The following is an 8,698-nucleotide window of genomic DNA, read 5'->3' as shown; positions in this document are numbered from 1 at the left end:
TGCCCTGCCTGGCAGTGGCCATTGTAAAACTTAGTGATGTTCCAGGGCAGGTTTAGTCATCTTTGTCTTAACAGTGCCCAGAGCTGTACCTACTATTTTAGAGTCAGACATAAACAAACATAGTCTCTGTCTATAAATGGACAGTGATATTACATGAACAAACAGCTTGTGGTGATTCACCTAAGACTAAACTGGATTTGCGTGCCAGGATAATTCACCTGGAGAGCTGATTGCTTCCATTCACCTCCTTTCTTGGAAGCAGGCTGAGAATAACAAACTGTTCCGATAACATCAGCCTACTTCCAGTCAACATATTTCCTATTGGGAGGCAGGGCAGGTCCCACCCTGTTGCATGACAGGCAAGTGTTTGGTCATATAAATGTGACTCATAACTCTGACTCTTCGCCTTAGAGTTAGGTGTTAACAGCAGCCAGTTGTCACAAAACCCTTGTTTGAAATGGTGATGCCTTGCCTTCTCTCCAGCAGTTCAGTGTTCATCTCTGTCTTCCTGAGGCTCTGGAAAGCAAAAGTCACAGCAATGTGCTCCAGTCATCTGGCTACAGAATTTCAGGAGAAAGCTCCCCTCAGTCCATCTTGCTGCTATTCCTCTTGGTGCAAACTAAATATGCAGTGCAGATCTGGGGTATTTCATGGTGGTCAGGATGCTCACAAAGAAGAGGCCAGGCCTACCTCTAGACCACCTCAATGATTCCTAAGCATTTATATTCACTAGAGCAGATACTATAGCATTGTCCTCTCTTCTTCCACCTCTATAAACACTAGGTCACACAGTTTTATTTACTGAATTTTTAACCATTTCATGTTAAATGGAAAAGCCATTGAAAGGAAGAAAGGCATTATCTATAAATCAAATCATTTCATTATTAGGAACAAGCAAGCTGTGGCCGTTTGGGTCTCAACTTCTAAGTCTTGTAAAACAACATAAGACAAGTAGTTCTGGATCAGACCACAGGTCCTGTTTCCAGCAATATCCAATAGCAGAAATCTAGGGTGCAGAGACATACTTCTGCAGAAAATCTTCTTGATTTCCAGCAAATGATAGCTCAGGTCTTTCACAGTTAGAGGCGGTAAGTTGTATTTAACAGCTTGTTTCCATTAGTTAAGGCATTTATTTTTTGAGGCAATGAAAACTTTTGGCATCCATAAAATTCTGTAGCAAGGGTTTCCAGTGCAGGCACTATATTTTGGAAGCTATCCCTTGCCTGTTTCATCTGAGGCAGTGCTGGCCCAGAATCATAGGCACAACTCACCACAGTGGCCTTTGTACTGTTATAGCAGCACTAATGTCCAAACCTGAACCACTGAACTGAAAGTTTCCTGCATGGGGAGGTGTGGGCATGAGCCTACATGAACCACCTACTTTAAGGGTACTTGTCCAAGATCACATGGAGAAGCACTGGAAAAGGAGGAAAACATGCCAGGAGGACTCCCGTGAAAGTACCTAAACCTTCCTTCAAACTTCCTTCTCTCTGGCTTAGTATCAGGTTTGGTGTGATCTGGACTTCCTAGATCATCTACAACAGCTTGGTGGGTCCCAGAACATCTGATCTTTTCTTTTGATCCCATGGAGAACCGGGCTTCTGGCCAGCGAAGAAGAGCAATCCAGCTAGTCAGTCCTCTAGCCAAACCCCCCTGGCTGTGCTAGTTTGGACATTGACATTTCACTGACACTAAACTTCCCTCTTCAGCATGAATTGTTCATTACTTGAATTCCATCAGGGATTTCTTATGTCATGAAAGAGCAGAGATTCTGCCTGAACACACTGAGCAGGACTGACAGCTTTCTATGGATAAAGTTGTTGATCTGAGTATATGTATGTGCCTGTATCTGCAAGACATAGACGTCTCAGTGTTTTACTCTCAATGGTGTCTCTGTTCTGCAACCATCTGTGTATAAAGCTGCTATTCTCTTGTGAACAATGACTCATACAGGAAAGTCTCTAAGAATTAGGCAAGAACTATGTTCATCCTGAGTAGTATTGAAGATGAGGATTCAATTCCATAAGCTCTTGGAAACTCAGCATTAGTTTTCCCTTGACAGCTTTAATCTTTAAAATCTGCTGTTGCTGACACACATTTGCAACAACAGGTCGGCAGTAAACTGTCTCTGCAAATGGGTGCTGCAACTCCACCGCTTCCTTCTGACCAAGACCCAGCACACACTGCTCGCTGTGGCTAACCTTTTCCTCACTCCATTTTCCAGTGAGGATCCACTCAGTGACTCTTCCACCTCCCAAATTCTTCTCATCACCCACAGATGACTGCCTTCAGCCCTTTCCCTTATATTTCCAGGCTACTCTGCATCTTTGCCAACTGCATTGGGTGAGCGGGAAAAAGCAGGGTCACTTAGCGGTTGCTCAGTGCCCTGCAAGCTATGCCTGGACCTGGAGCTGCCTAAAAAACTGTGAAGTTGGCCATAGGGACTGTCTGGGGCAGTGAACCATATTAGTATAAAAAAACAAAACAAAACACAACAGAACGTTAAAATCAACAGATAAAATCGGAGTCACAGAATCACAGAGCGGTTGAGGTTGGAAGGAAACCCTGGAGATCGTCTGGTCCAGACCCCCTGCACAAGCAGTGTCACCTAAAGCAGGTTGCCCAGGACCATGTCCAGACAGCTTTTGAATATCTCCAAGGACAATGATTACAAATCTATGCTGGAAAAATATCATGAGAAGAAGAGGTTGCACTTTATCCCTGGAATCATTGCTTTGAGGACTCACAGGCTGAAGGAGGTGATTTGATGGCTTATTTGGATGGCACCTGAGACAGAGGCCTCATTCCCATGTTATCCTCTCCCAACCACCACTCTTCCTGCTAGCTGCATGGTCCTGATCTTCCTGTGGCTGCTACTAGTTCTGTGTTCCTCAGCCTTTTTAGCGCATTGATCAGTCTTCAAACAGCAGAATACAACTCTGTTCCTGCTGGATTAGCGAGTTCAGCTGAATCAGTGAAAAGTGTAGGTTGGAAGGGATCTCGGGGGTCTTTAGTCCAATCTCTTACTCAACGCAGGGCTAACTTCAAGGCCAGATGAAGTTGCTCAGGGCCTTGTCGACATGTATCCTATAAATCCCCAAAGATGGAGATTTCACAGCCTCTCTCGGCAGCCTGTCCTAGGGCTGCACCACTCTTGCGGTAAATAATGTGTTCCTTTGGTTGAAAAAGAATTTCCCTGGTTTGCAACACCATTGCCTCCTGTCCTTTCACTGTATGCTTGCAGGAAAAGCTTGGATGCATCTTAATTCACAACCTCGTTATCAGCACTGTTAGTCTGCAATTAGATCCCCCGCTAGCCTTCACTTCTCCAGGCCAAACAAACCCAATTCCTTCACATCTCCTCATAAGGCATGTGCTCCAGCTGACTGATACCAGGGGCTTTTAGTGGATCCTCTCCAGCATGTCAACATGTACCATACAATGGGAGGGCCCCCAAACTGAACACAGCATTGCAGATGCTGCCTCACCAGTGCCAAGCAGAGGGGAATAACCACGTCCCCCCACCTGCTGGCCTCTTGCCGGCAGTGCAATCCCGTGGCTGGTCAGTGTTGTCACTGCAGGGGAGCTCTGCCGACACAGGTCCAACTTGTTTTCCACCAGAATCCTGAGGTCTTTCCTGCAGGGTTGCACCTTCGCAGTCCATCCCCAGTCTGCACTGATACATGGAGTTGTTTTGTCCCAGGCTGAAAACATAAAGAGGACTTATTATTTCATAGAATTAGAACAAATGTATGAGGTGAATTAGACCAAATTTATTGCGTGATTGAAAAGGGTCAAACCCTGAGTCCTTTTGTGCTTTGTCTGCTAATGGTGCACATGGGAGTGCAGTTTCATATCTGAGAATTTCAGTTTTCTGCAGAAAGTTTTTAGAGCTGTACAAGGCCTGATGTTGGCCACAGATATAAGCAAAGACTGTAACTCTCAGCACAATTTACCCTTTTCCTAGCAAAAGGCCCTGCAGGCTTGAAAGAGAATCTTGTAGGTCACTGGAATGAATCCCACTTCCATCCATTCCCCCAGGACCTCAAAGGAGGAGCAGGCACCATGCCTAGAAGTGATGAGCTTTGTGTGTGCATGGTGTGTTTTTAAATCAGCATTTTAATTCCCCTTCTAACTTCACAGATAGGCAAACTAGTAAGAGTTATTCTTAGTATACACTGAGGTACAACACAGCTCCTGCTCTCTTAATAAACTTATTTGTTACTGTTCTAAAATAAAGACTTTGTCCTTTTTTATTTCCTAAGCATATCTCACCTCTGGTTCAACTAAATAAAAATTAGCATGTTTCTTGTTCTCAAAGAAATAAATAAAATTCATTTTGAAAACCTAGCAGTTACCCTATTTCAATTTCCTTCCAGCTTTCTGTTTTTTGGGGTCCTCCTGGGCATCTGCTTCTCTTCAGAATGCTAATATGCACCTGCATATCTTATAAATTTAGTGGCAAGAATTAAGCGCAGAGATACAGAAATACAAAAACCTCCGAGCTGGGAGCAGTCTGGAGTTGCCACTGGAACTGCTGGGCACAGACCTGTGTTCAAGTTCCTGCAGCCTCTGGAGGCTCAATGCCTCTCTCCTGTCTTCTCAGTCTCTGTGTGGAGACACTTAGCTGAACAGTGAGCTTTGAACAGTGAGCTTTTCTGCTGGGTTAAAAACTGGCTGGAGGCTGGGCCCAGAGAGCGGTGGTGAATGGAGTTCAATCCCATTGGCGGCCGGTCACGAGCGGTGTCCCCCAGGGCTTGGTATTGGGGCTGGTTCTCTTTAACATCTTTATGAATGATCTGGACGAGGGGATCGAGTGCACCCTCAGTAAGTTTGCAGATGGCACCAAGTTGGGTGGGAGTGTCAACCTGCTTGAGGGTAGAAAGGCTTTGCAGAGGGATCTGGACAGGCTAGATGGATGGGCTGAGACCAACGGGATGAGGTTCAACAAGGCCAAGTGCCGGGTCCTGCCCTTGGGTCACACCAACCCCCTGCAGCGCTACAGGCTTGGGGCAGAGTGGCTGGAGCTGCCCGGCAGAAAAGGACCTGGGGGTGTTGGTGGACTGTGGGCTGAACAGGAGCCAGCAGTGTGCCCAGGTTTGGGCACAGAATGGTTTGGGTTGGAAGGGACATTTGGGCACAGAATGGTTTGGGTTGGAAGGGACATTTGTGCACAGAATGGTTTGGGTTGGAAGGGACCTTAAAGACCATCCAGTCCCACTCCCTGCCCTGGGCAGGGACACCTCCCACCACACCAGATTGTTCAAGCCCCCTCCAACCTGGCCTTGAACCCCTCCAGGGATGGGGCAGCCACAGCTTCTCTGGGCAACCTGGGCCAGGCTCTCACCACTCTCACAGCAAAGAATTTCTTCCCGAGATCTCATCTAAATCTCCCCTCTTTCGGTGTCAAACCATTACTTCTGGTCTTATTGCTACAATGTGTCTGGTCATTCCATTACCTCTCTCTTCCTGGACTACAAGCAAAGAAATCCGAGGGCCCCATAGATCTCATGAAAACTACAAGGCACATATAGAAGCTTCTGGGAGCTCAAAGAAATTTTCAGAAAAAGGCTTTTCTTTCATTTTTTAAATATGTTTGCAGCCATCATCACGTTAAAGAAAAAATAGCCTTAAAAACCACTCCTGCAGAACAAAATTCCCATGCAGGAGCTGTTTCTCATTCTTTCCACTTTTTCTTCCTTTATGTACAAATAAGAGTAGAGACAACAGGTTTATACTTAACAAAAGGATAAACCCTGCTAACCTACTGATTTGTCTGCCAGCATTGTGCTTATTGCAGCACTCTGTGTTGGCTGGGGCAGACGTGGTCCTAATGTGCAACGAAAAGCATGTCACGTCATGTGAGGCTGTGGGCAGGACCTGCCTGTTTCACTGAATTTCACTGAATTTCACTGAATTTTTTAGAGTTGGAAGGGACCATAAAGATCATCTAGTCCAACTCCCCTGCCGAAGCAGGATTGCCCAGAGCACGTCAGAGCATGTTACTCAGGACTGCATCCAGGCGGGTCTTGAAAATCTCCAGAGAAGGGGACTCCACACCCTCCCTGGGCAGCCTGTTCCAGGGCTCTGGCACCCTCACCGTAAAGAAGTTTCTTCTTATATTTGAGTGGAACCTCCTATGTTCCAACTTGTGCCCGTTGCCCCTCGTCCTCTCACTGGCAACCACTGAAAAGAGTCTGGCTCCCTCCTCCTTCAACCCACCCTTCAGATACTTATAAGCATTGATAAGGTCTCCCCTCAGCCTTCTCTTCTCCAGGCTAAAGAGCCCCAGCTCTCTCAGCCTTTCTTCATAAGGGAGATGCTCCAATCCTTGAATCATCCTCGTTGCCCTTCGCTGGACTCTTTTCAGTAGTTCCCTATCCCTCTTGAATTGGGGAGCCCAGAACTGGATGCAGTATTCCAGTTGTGGCCTCACCAGTGCAGAGTAGAGGGGGAGAATGACTTCCCTCGACCTACTAGCCACATTCTTCCCTATGCAGCCCAGGATTCCGTTGGCCTTCCTGGCCACAAGAGCACATTGCTTGCTCATTGTCATTTTTCTGTCTACCAGGACCCCCAGATCTTTCTCTTCAGATCTTGACTCCAGCAGGTCCACCCCTAACCTGTATTGGTGCCTAACATTCTTCTTCCCCAGGTGCAGGACCCTACACTTTTCCCTGTTGAACCTCATGAGGTTCTTCTTTGTCCAGCTCTCCAGCCTGTCCAGGTCTCTCGGGATGGCAGCACGGCCCTCGGGGGTGTCAGCCACCCCACCCAACTTGGTATCATCAGCAAACTTGCTGAGGATACACTTGGTCCCCTCATCCAGGTCGCTGATGAATATGTTGAACAGGACTGGACCAAGTATTGACCCCTGGGGGACACCACTGGTTACAGGCCTCCAGCTTGAACCTGTTCCATTTAACCATTACCCTTTGGGTCCTGTCACATAGCCAGTTCTCAGTCCACCTCACTGTCCCCTCATCCAGCCCACACTTCCTTAGTTTCCCAATGAGGATGTTATGGGAGACAGTGTCAAAAGCCTTGCTGAAGTCAAGGTAGATGACATCTGCTGCCCTCCCCTCATCCAGCCAACCAGTTATGGCATCATAGAAAGCTATCAGATTGGTCAAGCATGATTTACCCTTGGTAAACCCATGTTGCCCACTTCCAATAACCCCCCACTCTTCAACTTGTTTGGAGATGACATCTAGAATGAGTCTCTCCATTACCTTCCCAGGGATGGAGGTGAGACTAACTGGTCTGTAGTTCCCAGGGTCCTCCTTCTTGCCCTTTTTGAAGACTGGAGTGATGTTGGCCTTCCTCCAGTCTTCTGGCACCTCTCCTGTTCTCCGTGACCTTTCAAAGATGATAGAGAGTGGCCCAGCAATAACATCTGCCAGCTCTCTCAGCACTCGTGGGTGTATCCCATCTGGGCCCATGGACTTATGAATGTCCAGTTTGGCCAAGTGGTCCCGAACCTGGTCCTCCTCTACTGGAGGAAAAACTTCCTCTCTCCATACCCTCCCCCTGGCCTCCACGGCCAGAGATTCATGAGGGGCAGCCTTAGCAGTGAAGACTGAAGAAAAGAAGGCATTCAGCAACTCTGCCTTCTCCGTGTCTTCCACCACTAGGGTGCCCATCTCATTCCTCAGTGGGCCCACATTATCCCTAATCTTCCTTTTACTGTTTACATACCGAAAAAAACCCTTTTTCTTATACTTAACTGTAGTGGCCACGATGAGCTTGGCTTGAGCCTTGGCCCTTCTAATTTTCCCCCTGCATATCTTCACCGCTTCCTGGTATTTCTCCTTGCCTGCCAGGCCCCTTTTCCAAAGATCATAAACCTTCTTTTTGTTCCTGAGCTCCAGCCAAAGCTCTCTGTTTAGCCAGGCTGGTCTTCTTCCCTTCCTGCTTGTTTTTTGGGATTTGGGTATGGCTCTTTCCTGGGCTTTTAAGAGTGCCTCCTTGAAGTACGACCAGCCTTCCTGGGCACCTTTCCCCTTCAGGACTGTCTCCCAAGGGACACTTTCAACCATGCTCCTGAAGAGGCCAAAGTCTGCCCTTCGGAAGTCCAACGTGGCAGTTTTGCTGGCCCCCTCCTTGCTTCAGCAAGAATTGAAAATTGTATCATTTCATGAACACTCTGTCCAAGACGACCTCCAATGTTTACATCCCCCACAAGACCTTCTGAATTAACTATCAACAGGTCCAGTAGGGCACTTTCCCTAGTTGGTTCCCTCACCAGCTGCGTTAGGAAGTTGTCTTCCACGCACTCTAAGAATCTCCAGGACTGTTGCCTCTCTGCTGTGTTATATTTCCAGCAGATATCTGGGAAGTTGAAGTCCCCCATGAGTACAAGGGGGAGTGATCGTGAGGCCTCTGCCAGCTGCTTATAGAATATTTCATCTGCCTTTATATCCTGGTTTGGGGGTCTATAACAAATTCCCACCACGATGTCTGCCTTATTGGTCTTCCCCTTAATTCTTATCCATAGGCACTCAACGCTGTCATCGTGCATATTGCTAAGTTCGAGGCATACAATACTGCTCTTAACATAAAGGGCCACCCCACCACCTCTCTTTCCTTGCCTGTCCCTTCTGAAAAGTTGGTAACCATCAATCACAGCACTCGAGTTATACGAGTCCTCCCACTACGTTTCTGTGATGGCAACTAGATCATAGTTTTCTTGCTGTAC

This window comes from Numenius arquata, chromosome 17 (assembly GCF_964106895.1).
Source record: "Numenius arquata chromosome 17, bNumArq3.hap1.1, whole genome shotgun sequence".
NCBI classification, from domain to species: Eukaryota; Metazoa; Chordata; class Aves; order Charadriiformes; family Scolopacidae; genus Numenius; species Numenius arquata.
The sequence above is the reverse complement of the archived record's forward strand: the minus strand, read 5'-3'. Positions refer to the sequence as shown.